Source organism: Lactuca virosa, chromosome 4 (genome assembly GCF_052849685.1).
Source record: "Lactuca virosa cultivar CGN04683 chromosome 4, Lactuca_virosa_CGN04683_v6, whole genome shotgun sequence".
NCBI lineage: Eukaryota > Viridiplantae > Streptophyta > Magnoliopsida > Asterales > Asteraceae > Lactuca > Lactuca virosa.
In genome coordinates, this window is record NC_136429.1 from 109009504 (window position 1) to 109027900 (window position 18397).

At 34.2% G+C, this 18397-nt stretch overlaps 1 long non-coding RNA gene across 1 annotated transcript; it reads right to left on the reverse strand.

Annotated features, from left to right (window-relative positions):
- Window positions 1-12421: 12421 nt before the first annotated feature.
- Window positions 12422-13292, reverse strand: LOC145168435 (uncharacterized). Its single transcript, XR_013741873.1, has 2 exons — window positions 12736-13292; window positions 12422-12666 (listed from the first exon to the last, which is right to left on the reverse strand). It is a non-coding gene; the product is annotated as an uncharacterized LOC145168435 (long non-coding RNA).
- Between the last annotated feature and the right edge of the window lie 5105 nt (window positions 13293-18397).

The following is an 18397-nucleotide window of genomic DNA, read 5'->3' on the forward strand; positions in this document are numbered from 1 at the left end:
TGTTTTTTATTTATTTAGTAATAATTTATAAAATTATAGTAAATAATAGTTTTTTTAATAAATTGAAATGTGTGGGGTTATTTTTGTTCTAATTGTTCTCATTTTAACATTTCTTTTATTGCGAGAACATTTGATAACAAAATTTGATGAAACAATTTTTTTAAATTAAAATCATCATATAATATAAATATAAACCAAGAAATAAGTAAAAAAAAAAAAAGTCACTAACCAACACCACTCACCACCCAAACAATATCATCCACCACCACCACCCATCACTACTACCCACCATTATGACCACCACCTGTCATTACCACTACCCACCACCCATCACCACCTCCAACACCACCACCCGTCATTTCCACTAACCACCACGCACCACCCATCACCACCATCCGCCTCCACCACCCATCACCACCACCCACTTCCACCACCCCTACCACCACCACCCATCACCACCGACCAACACCACCTATCACTACTACCCGCCACCATTACCTCCACCCACCACCCATCACCACCACCCACTTCCACCACCTCACCCATCACCCACCAAAACCACTATACACCATCACCACCCTCACCACCAACCACCACCCACCCACCCACCACCACTACCTATCACCTCCACCACCCATCACCACCGCTCGCCACCGTCACTTGCCACCCACTATAATCACCACCCCACATGTCACCCCCACCACCCTTCACCACCATCACCGCCTACCACCACTAAACGTCACTACACACGACCACCACCCATCACCATCACCCATGATTATGTGTATATAATCACATGTGATTATTTGTATTTAATGACATATGATTTATATGGACAATATTCTTTTTTGTCCATATAAATCATGTGATTAGATACATATAATCACATGTGATTAGATATATTTAATCACATGTTATTAGATATATTTAATCACATATGTCGTGATTGCGTTCTCGATTCAATAATTATTTTTTGTCAACTTTAATCATATGTGATTAGATACATATAGTCACATGTGATTATATGTATCTAATCACATATGATTTATATGAACAATATTCATTTTTGAGTTTTCATTTCAGAATTGAATATCTTCAATCGGAGTTTACTGTTCATATTCAAGCATTCAGAATCGGAATTCAGTGGCACACATCGGAATTGGAGTTTCAAGCCTCAAAGCTTTCAAAATCGGTATTGGAAAACCTGCATTCGGAATTAAACAGGTCCCAGTTTCGGAAATTGATATCAGCATCTCCATCGGAAGGGTATTATCGTATCATTGGCAATCGGATGTCTTTGGATCGCTTTCGGAATTGAAGTTTGATCGGCGATTTTTCATCCAATAATCTGATTTTGACTTTTTTAAGTCAACAAACGTGTTTTTCCCGTTCCAGTGAAGAAGACGCTTCGACTTTAATTTACAGCCCTTAATCTTTCCACAAATGACGGTTTCTACCCCAGTTCACACAATTCTTTGCAGTTTCTTGGGTTTTTATCAAGTTTACCCCCTTCTTACCAAAATATTTTCATTTCCTATCCTTTTTCTTTGGTCTTATTCTTTTTAAACCCTTCTAAATAATTGCTTCTAATTATATTCTTTTTGTCTAAAAAGGATTTATTTAATCAAATCTGACAGGTTTTGAAGATCTATTTTGGCAAACTCGCTCCTTATGACAGAGCTGGTTATACGACTTACTCAATGAGATAGTGAAGATTGTTGGTGATTCTTCTTAACTTTTCGGATTCTCTCCATGGTATTTGTTGAAGATTCAAGGGGGAGTTCGCATTTGGAAGATGTTATTTGTTTCTCTCGCTTTGAAGACCCCATGTACTGATGAGTCTCGCAATTTAGAGGGACAAATGCCAAGAAGATCGAAAACTGTGATCTTCATCAGTTTCAACATCTAGGGGGAGATTGTTGAGTATTTGAAACATTGAAACTGATTTGGCATTTTTGGTTATTTAGGGAAGCCTTTTTAGGGTTTTATATTTTTGGTAAATATTTTATGTTCCCTATAAATAATCATTAGGTTAGCTATTGATGTAAGCATTTTCCTGATTAGGGTTTTCTTTGTATGTTTATATCAATATCAATATACAAAAAAACCTTTGTCATATTACTTTCATATTATGGTGATTGATTCATGATTGTTCTTCAGATTTCGCATTCGTCATCTGTGACATCCCTAAAATCACGGCCAGAAAGGACCAATTTTATTTATGCTTTTAAAATATATTCAGAGTAATCCTTTGATTAAAACAGTTGCGGAATTTGTTCCCAAAACAAAATATGATAAAGTAAATTTATCAAAGCATTTCATCAAGAGATGCATTGTCATTATATAACAAAATTTGGGATGTCATGTTCCGATAAACAGACCAAGAGCATAAACAACACAAGATAGACCTTACAACAGTTACATATAACAACAGGTCTAAAATCAAAACATCTTGATAAGTCATCCAACTTATGCTCTCGCACCACTACCTGTAATACAACAAAACTGAGTGGGTCAGGCTTGGGAGCCTGGTGAGCATATAGGGTTTTCAACCCACAATAAATAATTATATTTAATTCACCAACCAACAATAACCCGATTACCCATTCCCGTTATCCTCACTTTATGTCCCTAAAACAACATCTATTACAAGGGACCTAATATAGGATTTTCATCGGGATGGACATTACTGCAAGGGGTTTCCTCAGCAATAAATGTCCTAAAGGCAACCATGAGGGGGATAGAGTACACCGGTGAACACATTGTTCACAAACACCTACAGGTTATGAGCCTGCTAGCGTTCCGCAGGACTGTCTAGAAAGAGTCTGTGGTCGTCATCCATACTCCGCTGGATAACTAGATCAACAACAACAACATCGAGGCCTCTCATCGTTTTATCACACATCAACTATCTACCCATGTTCTACCCAACATATTAGTAGATAACATATACATTTTTATACATACTTTAAAACCTGTATAGCATGTTCATTCAATACACATTCCAAATAACAGATGAGACACATGCACATAACACGTATTTCATAGAGAATAAATCATATCTATGAGTTAGAAGAAAGTGAATATACATTCACACATATAACAACAATATATACACATAACACATATTTCATATCAAATACTTCATAATTATGCGTTAGAAGAAAGTAACTACACACTCACTTGATAAGATGATTATCGGACCGCACTACGGCTCTTCAAGTAGTAACTCTTCGGTGAAACCGGGATCACTTCACACACCGGGTTTCTCATGGGCAGAGCTTCGGCTCGGAAACTCTTTTCTTCTCGGTATCTTCGGGTCTCGGGATGATATCGGGGCTTTGGGGGGTTAAAATAGGGCTTAGAGAGTGTATCGGGAGTGGGAGAGTAAGGGAGGAGCAACCAAAATCGACTGACCCTTGATTTCTATTTATAGGGTGAAATTTCTGCACTCACGTCGTGAGTTTTTAATGTTCACGTCGTGACCTCAGTAGGTCACTGCATGCGTCACTCGTCCACTTGCCCTGGAAGGCGTCAGGTCTGTGCTCACGTCGTGACCACTGTGCTCACGTCATGAGTTCTGACACAGCCTCAATTTTTGTGTTCCGAACTTCATAAATTCATATCTTTCGCATACGAGCTCCGTTTTCGACATTCTTTATATGCACACGTAGGTGAGATTATGCTCTACAACTCTCGTTTAGACTCCGTCGGCTGATTTCGACTTTATTTTTAATATATTATTAATATATCATTTTTAGTTGGCCGGGACAGGAAAACTCCGTTAGAAACTCATAACTTCTTCATCCGACGTCCATTTTCGTCTGTCTTTTTATCGTTGCACTACTATTAACAAAGATCTTCGATTCCCGTTTAAAATTGTTTCGACTAAAAATCACTCGATCTCATATTCGAGTTTCGGGCTACATACCGCTAAGTTGAAACTTAGAAAAATCTTAACTTCCTCATACGAAGTCAGATTTGGGCATTCTTTTTATGCATGCTCTCGGTTTAACGAACTCTACGACTTTCGTTTAGATCACTAAGGCTAAATATCGCTCCATCGTAAATTCACTTTTTACGTCATTCAGCGTCGTGCCGGTTCTGTCGCGAAACTTCGACAGATCATAACTTCTTCGTTATAACTCGGATTTTGGCATTCTTTATATATTCGGAATCCTTGTTTAAACCACTACAACGTTATCCTTAGATATCGATTTTATCTAACAATTCATTTTGACGCTTATTTTTATCCTTAATTCAATTAAGACATACAATACCCAAATAATACACTTCTATTATTCAAAACGGGTTACAAAGATTAACCTAGACTATTACATCAACATTAATGACGAGCCCAGAAACACAGGCGTTACATCATCTCGTCATTATTCCCAACAAGTTCACATATTTCTCGCCTATGTTGCTCACAAAAGCTTTGAAGTATATCAAATGGATATGAAGTGTGTATTTCTGAACGGAGGAATTGAAGAAATAGTCTACGTTGAACAACCTCCAGGTTTTGTGAATGAAAAATTTCTGAATCACTGTTATATTTTGGACAAAGTTGTATATGGTCTTAAACAAGCTCCACGGGCATGGTATGAAACTCTAACTCGTTTTATAAAACAGCCTAAATTCAAACATGGTTGTTTGATCCTACCTTCTTTCGGAAGAAGGAGGGTGACCATTTAATGATAGTTCAGATTTATGTTGATGACATTATTTTTGGGTCCACTAATCCTAGCATGACTGCTGAATTCCAAAAATTAATGGAAACAAAATTTGAAATGAGTTATATGGGTAAAATTAACTTTTTCCTTGGTTTAAATATAAGACATAGTTCGGACGGAATATTCATTAATCAAGAAGCGTTCACAAAGTCGTTATTGGCCAAATTCGGAATGGTGGGTGATTCAAAAGTCAAAGTCCCTATGGCGTTCGGAACAAAACTCATTGTAACGCCCGTAGATCCGAGCTAGTCAATTTAGAGATAATAGGGGTCGAAAACGACTTTTTGACAAAAGATTATTTAGAATAAATAATCTTAACAAAGTTGTAGAATACGTCTCAACGGTTCCGTACATATAAAGAACGCCGAAATCCGAGTTATAACGAAGAAGTTATGGTCCATCGAAGTTTTACGGCAAAACCGACACGACACCGGGAGACGTAAATAGTGAATTTATGATGGAGGAATTTTTAGCCTTATAAATCTAAACAAAAGTTATAGTATACGTTAAACCGAGAACATACAAAAAAGAACGCCCAAATCTGACTTCGTATGAAGAAGTTATGAATTTTCTAAGATTTGGCTTAGCAGTGTACAACCCGAAACTCGAATTTTAGATCGAGCGGTTTTTGGCCTACGTGGCCTAAATTAGAATCGAAGATCTCATTAATAGGAACTCAACGGTAAAAAGACAGACGAAAACAGAGTCCGTATGTAGAAGTTATGAATTTTACGCGGACATTTAACAGTATAATCTCCTCGTACTGTTAAATTTAAGATCGGTCGAGAATTAGCCGACGTAGTCAAAATGAAAGTTGTAGATCTTATTTTTACCTACGCGTGGATATAAAGAACGTAAAAAACAGAGCTCGTATGTGAAAGTTACGGATTTTAAAAGTCGGAAGTGTGCTGTGCGAAAATGGGCGACGTGGCACAATCTTGGCCATTGCTTTCTCCCCAAGTCTTGCCACCACATGGTGACATGTGGCACCAAGTTCAGCCATATTTCACCCAATAAATAGAACCTCTCCCACCCTCATTTGCTTCACACATTTCCCATTCTTTCTTCTCTTTACTCTCTCTCTCTCTAGAACCTCTCTCTAGCCCCGAAACCCCCCGAAAAGCCTAGGGAACCTCCCTAGCATGAGGCGGAAGCCCCGGAGTGCTCGACGGCTCCGAGAAGAAGAGCTTTTCGGCTCGGGAATGCTGCTCCAAGCAAAGCCCGGTTTTCTATAAAACCCGTTGTAAGTGAGCTACGCCTACACTATTTTTAATATAGCTTTTATTTAATTATAGTAACGTTAGTAGGAACTTATAATATGTACTTGGGCTATTATTATGGGTTATATAAGTATTGTTTAACGCTTATATAATAGTAATAATAGCTAGACTATTAATTAGTCTCGGCGAATAATAGACTAAACTCTAGTGGTAATAATACTAGGTTTCGTCGAAAGAAATTATTTTTAAGAAGCGAAGCGCTGTCTGAGTTCGGAATCACCACCTTTTCAAGTGAGTGCATGGTCCCTTTCATCTTACACATAGATATGAAGTATATTATATAAACTACATGTTATGTGTGCATATTATCTGTATACTTGCTATCTATGCTGGATGAACGATTTTATACAAGTTTTATATGATTTAAACTGTATATGTATTTATATCTACGTAATATGTTGGGTAAAACATGGGTAGATGAAATATGAGTTGGATGATGAGTTGAGAGGTGATATAGACCATGAGGTAAGGGTGAGAGGTGGACGATGTGAGAAGTCTTGTTCGCAAATGTTGGCCCCGTCATCTAGCAGAGTATGGATGACAACCACGGACTATTCTAAACAGTCCATTGGAACACTAGCAGACTCGCAACCTATAGGTGTTGTGGATGTGTTCACCGGTGTACTCTAAAAACCCATTGACATGTATTGCGAGTGGACTCTCGAAAACGATACTGTCAATAAACAAGATAACCCTAGCAGCTGTGCTCGAAGGACAATACTGGCAGTTGCGCCTCACACAGAATGTCACAATTATGGCAGTTGCGCCTAAGTGATAGAACTAGCAGTTGTGCTTGACAGCTGTGTCATTGACAATGATGGACTTCGTACCTATTCCTTAGGATAATCCTTAGGAATGAATGAATGAGAAATAGTTGATTCTTAGGGTAGATCCTTAAGAGTAAAGAAGATAACGAGGATGGGTAATTGGGTTAACTGTTTGATGATTAAACATAATAATTATATTATTGTGGGTTGAAAACCCTATGTACTCACCAGGTTTTCCAACCTGACCCACTCAGTTTATTTATATCACAGGTGTTGATATGAAGTCACATTACACTGAGAGATTAAGGAGATATAAATCACTAGTGATAATGAATGTAAGTTTTGTTTATGCTTATATTTCTGTATTGACGATGACATCCCAAATGTTTTAAAATGAATAAAAATATTTTTCTTCGGAAATGCTTTGATAACGTATTTATCATGTTTTACTGGGAACAAATTCCGCAACATTTTTATTAAAAGAGGTACTCTGATTTTTATAAAGCATAAACAAAATCGGTCTTTTCTGGCCGTGAAAATGGGGATGTCACAGTTGGTATCAGAGCATTAGTTTAAGCGAACTAGGAATATGGATTTATTTCTAGACTTAAACTTAGAATGCTAAGTAATGATTGTGAGGAGTGTGTCTTAGGTAATACACCTGAATAGACACAAGCACTAGCTTATTTAGGGAAAATGTCTAACATACTTTTATGTGCTAAATGATTTATGATGCTTTATGATGCTAAATGTATAATCGGATCTATGGTCTGTTGCCGACCGGATCTGGAAACTTTATGTGTTCAGATTTCTAAACGTTTAATTACGGTATTAGAACTGGCATGTAACTTTTCGAAATAATAGGGAGATTTACACGTCGATCGTAAATAAAATCTTTCCTATCTTAATTCTCGTCACTACACACCGAATGTCTGACTTGGTGTATAGATCGACATGGTGAGCACTCGAAGCGGATTTGGAAGTGGAAACCCACAGCCCAAACCACAAGTGATTGAGCATGCACCAGAAGTAGCAGCTGCACCTAGGCCAATCACAAGTGATCGAAACTCTAGCATCTCCTCTCGTCTTTTGAGGTATTTGTTGATATTTTGGTCATTTGAAGGTTGAAGGAAGGTTTTGTTGAGCAAAGGATCATGTAGCATCTTGTCTACATATATTGAGATTCATGATCAAGAAAATTCGATTACTTCTTCATAAATAGATGGTGTTGGGGGCTTAGATTGATAAGGAAGAAATCGATGGTCTATTCCAGGCGATGGTAAACCACCACATATTTCTTTCCCCCGTTCTTGTGGTTAAAAACGTTGTCTCATCTTATTGTGGTTTGGTTTAGTCAGTGGTTCTATAGAAATCGGTGGCGATCTAGATTGGCTTTGCTTAGAAATCGGTAGTGGAATGTGTCTGTGGCTCTGAAACTCATCCCATTGAAACCGATGAACCACCATGTCCTTTAATTTTCTCCTCTTTGGTGGTTTTGGGTCCGAAGTTATAGTTCCATCCTCTTCCTCTTATTTTGGTTTTGGTTTTAGACAGTTGTGAACCACCACGTCTTGCCAAAAAACTAATATTATCTCAAACCGAAATGGAACCAAAATCTCAAATCCAACCCAATGAAATCCAAATGAAAACAAATCAGAATTTTGATATTGGATTCCACATGAAGCCTAAATCTGTAAAACCAAATTTTGAAAACCATATTTGTGTTGGATTAATTTTCAAGTAATGGGAATTTCAATGATAGCCTTTCAAAGGATTTATGTAACTGGTATCCAAATTCAATTATGGTAAGTTTTTGCGCAAATTGTTGTTGGATTTGGAAGCCTTCGACATACTGTAAGCAGGGGCGGACCTAGGGGTGGTCCACGGTGGCACCGGTAACCCCTAACTTTTCTGGCCGCAGTGGAAAAATTTTCGAAAATTTTCGAAATTTTTATTTTTTCTTCTACCGTGCAACCCCTAACTCTCTCGTGCAACCCCTACTGTAAAATCCTGCGTCCGCCCCTGATTGTAAGATATGTGGGAAGAAGAACAACAAAGAGAAGAAGCCTGGTGGTCGGGGGGTTGGAGAAAAAAGGGGTGGATAACTCCACAAGATGTGTGATAGAGATAGATAACACATCAATAGGATGTTAGATCGGCCCATCAATATTTTCTAATGATAAAAAAATAACTAAAAAATAAACAAGAAAAAAAGGAAATATATAAAGTGTAAAATAGTCATTTTAAGCCAATTGAGGACGAAAGACGCAACAAAAACATTCAATATGGATTGTATGAGTAAAAAAAACGAGTTAAAGATCAAACGTGTAAATCACCCCTAACCACATGGAACATTCATGGAATTTACACTAATGATAATAATAAATAAATTGTTAAAAAAGTTTCAAAAACTTATAAGAGTATAATAATCAATTTAAGTCGATTAGGGACTAAATCCAATAAAAAAATAAAAATAAAAGATGACCTAAATTTAAAAAAAAAAACATATATTAAGAACTAAGGTGCAAACTACGATCATCTCCAACCCACTTCTATTTTTTCCTCTAAAAATGGAGTAAAGAATGTGGTAAATTGTGTTTCATCTCCAACTCTACTCCATTTTTTACCTTATTTTTACCCCCAAAAAAATATAATCCTAATATATTCCATTCTTCCAACTTATAGATTGTCAAACACATATTTATTTGGTTTTAACAAATATATAATATATTTTTTTTCATTATAATAATATTAAATAAATAAGATTATATTGTGTTTTAAAATTTTAATATGTATTTAATTTTTTATATGGATTTGATAAACAAAAAATAAACTTTATACTTATAAGTAATTAATATAATTTAATATATAACACAATATTATAAGTATTAATTATTACATTTAAATTATAATTAGTAGATAAAAAATAAACTAGAAATGTATAAATATATATATAAAAAAAGGGACTAAAACCGACAACTCAAAGTTCATTCCCATTTTGGGAGAAATGAATAGTATAACACTATATTTGGTGTTAATACTATTCATTTCTCCCAAAATGGGGGAATAAATCGGGTAGGATTGGAGAATAATGGGAGAATAAATGAAAAAATAATGGAAAATTGGAGTAGGTTGGAGATGCTCTTATGGTTTCAAAGTCTATTAGATTTGATCACTAACCCATTTGATGTTCATAGCTCTACATTAAAAGCATTTAAAATGACGATATATCAGTTTTTATTATTATTATTTTGCCATTCCTCTTAACTTTAGGGATAGATATGTAAATATTTGAAATAAAGTCCTAACGCCTAGTTCTCGAGTTTTATTAGTTTTCGAGTTTTATTTAAAAAAAAAGGAAATGAAAGTATAGAAAGAAAAGAAGAGAAAGGAAAAGAAAATACTGAATACACAACATAAAATTACTGAATATATATTTGTGTCATTTCACATATACCATTCATGTAATTTACCCTATAATTGATAAATATATTATAAAAGAAAAAATATAATATATATGTGTTTAAACTTAATTACTAGAATGAGTATTTTTGATATTCTATATAACTTAAAAAATATAGTTTTGGTGTTAATATATAACTTAAAAAATATACGTTTGGTGTCAATAATAACACACAAAGTTAAAATGGGGTTCACTGGTAACATAATTTCCCACTCTATTTTAATGTAAAAATATGGACGTGGCTTTTAAAGTGGTATATGAAAAAAAAAAAAAAAGTTTACGGATCTCTTATGGAAGAAATAAAATAGGACCAATATAGAACAAAGACAATATATCGACTTTTTCCTATTAATCTACCTTGCAATTTTTTATTTTGTCAAATGACAAATATATTCAACTTAACTTTACGAGCATTAGATGAGATGGATAATTTACAAGGAAACATATATTATTTTTAATATTTTTATATAACTAACCAAAAAGTAAATGTTCGAAATACGTTAACCATTACAACAATATCACTTTATGTTGTTTCTATCTAATTTTAATCTTAGTTAACAAAATAAACTAATAAAGCAAAATACTGAATGAGTTATGTGAACTAAAACATCCACCAACCAACCAAGCTTTGATGATTTAAGTGTCTGAAATGACTTATTGCAGTGTGTTTGTCTTTTTTTCTTTTTCTTTTTTAATTTAAGAATAATTTTCATAAATGGTTTTTATGATTTCTGCCAATATTTAGTTCTTGATTTCTTTTTAGGTCTTATGAAAGTTTTTTATGGTTTCAATTTTTATCATTTAGTTATTAACAATATAATACAATGACTTATTTACCTTTTTGTTTTCTTTTGATGGTAACAATAAAATGAAAACAAAAAACAAATACTACCCTTACCCCAACCAACCCTTTCTCCTCTCTCTTACAATGCTCATCTTCAAAAGACCACCACCGGTCAACGCAACCACCATCGATCAATACCGACACCATCACCAGACCTCTATCGGACCTAGGGATGATTAGTATTTCCCAAATCCCGATCCCGTACCGGAACCGGTACCGAACCGTACCGAATTTAAAAATATGGGACAGTACTTGGTACTCCAAATACATGAAATTCGGGAATCGGTACCGTCGGTACCGGTACTAGTACCGAGTACCGGTACCATTCCCGATACCGGTACCGGTGATGTTAATTCGGTTCGGTATTCGGGAATAACTTTCGATCAAATTCGGTATTCGAAAAATCGGGAACGATACGGGTCGGTACCGGTTCCATCCCACGCTCATCCCTAATCGGACCATCAAAAATTACAACCACCAATGCGACCTTCACCGCCCCTTGTAACATCCTAAAATCAAGCCTAAGAGTTTTGCCCTTATTGGCGATAAAATAAAATTTAGAAATAAAAATAAATTAAATTTAAATATTTAAATAAATAAAAATAAATATAAACTAAAATAATAATTTTTAAAATAAATTTTTATAAATACAGACTAGAAACTAAAATGAGTTTTGATATGGACTTTAACAGTTAAGAAGAAAATAGTTGAAGGACTAGTTTTGCGAAATAAAAAATTTAAGACCAATGGTTGACTACTTGACTAGTCAAGGAACATTTGAGTAACGGAAATTCATTTTCGTGGTCAAATTATAAAAGATGGAAGTGAGGGACCATTTATGCCAATTTTCTAAACTTGTAGCTAGTTAAGAGGATCCATTAGAGAGAGGAACACGTTGGAGAAGGGGGGAGAGCACCTCCATGGCGATTTTTAAAGCAATCAAGAGATCTAGGGCTAGTTTGGAAGCATTGAAGGGATTTTGAAGCTATGATTTCATTCTAAGGCATTTGAATTTATCATCTCCTACCTGATCTTCTCCTAGATCGAACCTATGGTTTGGGTTGAAACCCCAACTCCCATTTGATTCTAATGAAGCTTTGGTTGAGATATGGAGCTTCCATTAATTGAGGAAAAACTCCATCAGGACACGTTTTTCTTATTATAGCACTAAATTGTAATATAGGTTTTATACTACAAATATTTATTAACAGAGTAGGTGATAATCAGAACCTAGGGCATCGATATAGATCATGGCTTTATACTAACCGATTTGAGAACTTTCATGTATCATCAATCAAAACTAATGCAACAATTTGTTACTGAATATGCTGATATGCATTAAAACACACACATATATGAAATGAAATTTACTAACAACAAAAGCGTCAATCGACTGCTGAAATATTGTTTTGTGTAACTAACTAGTTCATAGTACTAGTTCTTATTCGAACTCATATTCAGACTTCTTAGCAGCAGAAAAGGAAAAAAAACACAGAAAGCTAAATGAAAATTCACTTATCATGGATAAGGATTCACGGTTTTATGGAGATCCATCTTCTACAACGAGCTGATTCAATACCTGTATTAGATTTCAGATGGTTAAAACATGATGCATATAAACAGTAAATGAAAAAACAGATATACTCACAGAGAACAGTCAATCGTCATGGATATATTGCTCACTGGTATTCCAGAAGTCGTGAAGAGTGTAAATTGACATCCCCACCGTGAAGACTTCAAACACAATGAAAACCGAGTAAATGATTCCATTGTGTTCTCCATAGAAAGCAAATCCACAGTTGTGGAACCCAAAGCCTAGCACATATGAAATCCATCCAAGGAAAACCATGAAATACGCCTTTTTATGATACCTGTTCTTCTGTGGAATCGAAGGATTCCCCATGCCGAATCCTGTTTCCACTACAGTCTCGATTGAGATAGCAAAAGCGGTGAGAACGATTGTAATCAGATTTAGGGCCATCCAGCAGATTAGTAGATAGACTGGAACAGGATTATCGAGTTTTTTCTTCGGATCAAGCAACGAGAGTGCGATATCAGTTCCGGGAAGAAGAATCTGCGAACCTGCCGCCAAGCCGAACAGAAACTTTGCAAATCCATCGCGAACTTTCCAGAAATCTCATTATTCTCACGCACCATTCTGTTTGTGTGTGAGAGAGAGAGACTGTTTGGTGAATACTGGACTGGTTGCTTCGTTTAAAGTGTGTAATGATGATGGAAATAGAGGGATTAGTGTTTTATACAAAACGACGACGCTAGCATTTCCGCTAAAAAAATATAAAGACGCGCTCATTTCTTTTCCATATTTTAAATTATACAATTTTTAAATCGTTTCAACAATCTAAAACTTTATAGCATTTTATTCTTCGGCTTCCTTCAAATTTTTTCTAGACAAAAGAAAAATGGTCCAACTCGTTATGTAAATTTTGTTCCTAAATTTTTTTATTTTTTTTACGTGATGGCTATATAGATCAATGGTCCATAATTTATCCTATAGGTTAGGTTCATTTCAGACCATCATATTTTGTGAAACATAGGAACGTAATCCTAGCAATTTATTTTAGAGATAAAAAAATACATTTTTAAAATACAAATTAAATGAAAATTTTCTAAAAAAGTTTAAATATTATTTTTGTCATATATTTTATCCAAAAAAAAATTAAAATTAAAAAATTATCGTTTTTTTCAAAATATACGTGAAATATATTCTAATAGAATATTATTCTGTAAATATTCAAATCGAATTTCTAAAATTTTAGAATATTCTACTACAATATTAAACTTTAAATATTCAAAACGTTTTATTAAAATATTAGAATATTCTCACAAATCTAACAATTCAAATAGAATATTAGAATATTTTAACATATCTACCAATTTTAATAAAATAATATAATATTCTAACATTCTAAAAATCTGGTTCGATTATTTACTGTGTAACATTCTATTAGAATATTTCACTTATATTTCGAAAAAAAAACAGTAATTTTATTTTTTATTTATTTTTTATTTTTAAAATTTTTTTTTAATTTTTGGATAAAATAAATAGCAAAAATAATATTTAAAAAAGAATTCTCGGATTTTTCCTTTTATTTTGCAATATATAATTTTTTATTTATTATTTTGATATGTAAGCTAAGTGGCTAGGATCACGTCCCCATATTTCACAAAATTATTTTGGTCTCAATATATATATATATATATATATATATATATATATATATATATATATATACACGTGAAATATTATAATAAAATATTATACTGTAAATATTCAAATCGAATTTCTAGAATTTTAGAATATTCTACTACAATATTAAACTTTAAATATTCAAAACTTTTTATTAAAATATTAGAATATTCTAACAATCTAACAATTCAAGTAGAAGATTAAAACATTTTAACATATCTACCAATTTTAATAAAATAAAATAATATTCTAACATTCTAAAAATTCGGTTCGATTATTTACTGTGTAACATTCTATTAAAATATTTCACTTATATTTCGGAAAAAAAAAAACAGTAATTTAATTTTTAATTTTTTTTTTTATTTTTTTAAAATTTTGGATAAAATAAATAACAAAAATAATATTTAAAAAAAGAATTTTCAAAATTTTCCTTTTATTTTGCAATATATTATTTTTTGTTTATTATTTTGATATGTAAGATGAGTCACTAGGATCACGTCCCCATGTTTCACAAAATTATCTTGGTCTCAAATGAACATATATATATATATATATATATATATATATATATATATATATGTATGTGTAGGGTTAGGCTAATCTGAGAGGGTCTAATTTTGTAAGACCGTGATACCACTTTTTTCTAGTGAAATATTCTAATATTGTGTTATTCAAAAACATATAATATATGTAATATTGTGACAACCGGCAATCTTCTGGTCAAGTCAAATTCAAGTCAAGGTCAACAAGTCAATTTGGTCAACTCAACTAGTGTTTATATGTTAGGGATTTCTGTATGTTTACTAATGTACAACTATAAATCCTAATGCAAAGTAACACTTGAAAGTTTCAAATGTTCAAAATTTAAAACCCTAATCTGATTTAGGGAAGTAACAACTCTAAAAAGTACTATTAAGTGCCCTTCGAGGGTGTATAGCACTCAAAATGGGATGTAACTAAGTCTACGGTCTTTGACCTACGAAGAAAAATACTAATAAAGGCTCCCGGCAAAGTCTCTCTCAATCTCTCCCACTGTATCTCTCTCTCTCTCTCTCCCAAATCTCTTCAAGTATGTGAAATCTCTCCCAAATCACTCCAAGTATGTGAAATCTCTCCCAAATCCCTCCAAGTATGTGAAATCTCTCCCAAATCTCCCCAAGTATGTGAAATCTCTCCCAAATCTCTCTATGTACCTTCCTCAGTCGAAAACAGCCCAAAACCGAAGGAGAAAACCCAAAAGGACCCTCTTGGTCCGGAATCCTCTTGGTCCGGACTCCTCTTAGTCTGGAACCCTCTTGGTCCTGAACCTCTTGGCCGGAACCCTCTTGGTCCGGAACCCTCTTAGTCCGGAATGCCTTCTAAGGAACCAAGAGGACTCACAATCTCGGAACCCTCCCCTAGCTTCGGAACCCTCGGAAATGGCTCCGGAATTAAGGTGCTCCGGAAGGACATTGTACCGGACAATTTCGCGTCTCGGAATACCCTGGTTCGGACAATCCCGCACGCCCCGGAATGATTGACTCCGAATGATTTCGCTTGAGGCAGCTTCAGATTTTCCAGCCGATTTCGTGCCTCCGGTCCGGACTGCTGGCTTCGCTTCGAAACTTCGCCTGTTGACTTCGGAAATTGGTAGATGACTCCGGAATTTATCTAATGGCTTCGGAAATTCACCCTTGCTCCGAATATTCGATGTGGACTCCGGAATTCACTCCTAGGCTTTGGATTTTGGTTCATTTTGGACCTTTCCTTCAGTTTAGGACATTTTGACGCCGGAAATCACACCAAACTCATATTTCTCATATCTTAGACTCCTTAAACCCCTATTTTATGCCAAAATTAATTATTTTAAAACATATTTATATAAAATAATACCCAAGATTTTTAAAGAGATTTTAAGAAAATAAAGGGGTTTGACTTTATGATGTGATGTAAATCCCTCATTTCCCATGCAAATCTCAGTAAACACATGTATTATCCAAAGAAACTAAGCCTTGTACACCAGTCCTCCAAGCAAATGTCAAATCACCCCTTATCCTTTCCATTTAGATACGTAAGTTACTCTCCCATTTTCCCACTTCTCACATTCACATTCAGAAAACTCCCAATAGTACTCTCAACTCCTTCAAGCTCCAAGTTTCATCTCTTCAAAGAAAATTTCCAGATTTCTTTTTGTAAGTAATTTTATCTTCTTTGAATAATAATTCTCCTCATTATTTCTAAGATTCCATTATATTTATACATAAAATTATTCTTAGAATATCCTAAAGTTCCAAGAACCCTTCAAGTGTTGGAGCTTGGAGACTTCTTATCATCTCTTCAAAATCACACAACAAGCTAAATCAAGGTGAGATTCATACCCCACCTTTTTCAAAGTTTTATTGTTTTTGGGGGAGAGTGCAAGTCAACTCTTGTTCTAAATTTCTTGAATAATTGCATGTGAACGTATATTTGGAGGTGTGTGTGAAATATTATTATGTTATTATTTTATTAATATTCTCATGAACGTGAGATTTCACAATTTCATAAAGATCACAGAATAATTGAAATCATCACATAGAGGATACTTTGTGTACAAAAGAGCCTCCCAGACTATTGAGGGTGTCCAGCATACCCCCTTTTATCTATGCCTTCATGTCTAAAACTAAAAGTTACTAAAATGGACTTTGATAAATTGACACCCTTTTTAGAAATTTTCGAAAGTTGGAAGTTTATGCTCTATAAAAGACTTTTTGCAAACTATTAGGGGGTATTTTGTAACTATTTGATATAAGTAAATTCGTCAAGGAAAATGTATAATTAGAGCCTTTATGACAGAAATATTTGCGTTTCATAAAGTTGTTGTCATAAACTCACACAAGTCAAAGTTGGATACAACTCATAACTTGGCATTTTCCGACAAATTGAGTCGCACTTAGTATTTTATAAAGAAAAAGGGTTGTTTGCCAACTTCGATAATATTGGGTCATATTTATAAATAATCAAAGTGGATTGATTCCAACAAACGAAACGAATGAAACGAAATATCTAGTTACGACTACACCTATTATTATTTATTTAGTAAATAATGGTTTTCACGATTTGCTCCAAGATCGAGTAGTATTCTAGTCAGACAAATCTTCACAGTACATATATTAATACAATATTGTACGCTTTAAGTCATGTGAGAGTTATAACTAGAGTCTCCTGGAGGGAGAGTGGGAATTTGTGTATAGATCTATACGGGGTTGACACCCCGCACCTTCGCTGTTCGCTACAGCTAGACTGGCCAGTCTAGGGTGAAAAATGTCTTAAACAAAACCGACGCCTGAAGAACGTCATAACAGGCACTCCGTCATATTAGTATGGTTATAACGACTCACTAGAATATATCAGAAACGTATTTATACAGATTTCACTTTCGGTTTGCAATCAACCATGTTTTGATTACCTCAATGAGACCTTTTTCCACACAAGTGTTATGTTTTTACCAAAGCTACTATTCTTATACATAAGAAAATACGGGATTGTCTGGGGGAAACGATTTATACGATTTCGAAAACGATGATCTAAGACACACATGCAACTATACTCAATTTGAAACAAGAATTACAACTATTTTGATAAGAAAATATTGGATTTTCTGGATTTCTAAACTATCATTAAAGTTTTATTCGAAAATGCTTATGAACTCACCAACATATTTTATGTTGACGCTTTTCAAACGACTTGTATTCTCAGGAAATCAATAAGCAGGTTATGGATCGCGGACTCAGGATTATTTTACTGTATTTTGGAATTTGCTTACTGATGTCTCTTTTGTGTAAATTTTAAGAACCTAAACATGATGTAAAACAATGTAAGCTTGTTATATTGATGTATGATGTTTGGATTTTCTATGCTTCAATTATATACAATTGTTATGATACTGCACAATGATGTCACCCGCCTCCGGACGTTTCCGCCGTTCTGGTTCGGGAGTGTGACAAATATTCTGATATTCTAAAACAGTATTTTTAACACATTTTATATTGAAATATTCTAAAAGCATATGATGTTAGAATATTATACATATTATATTTTTACGATAACTAGAATATTATAATATTTCACTAGAAAAAATTGG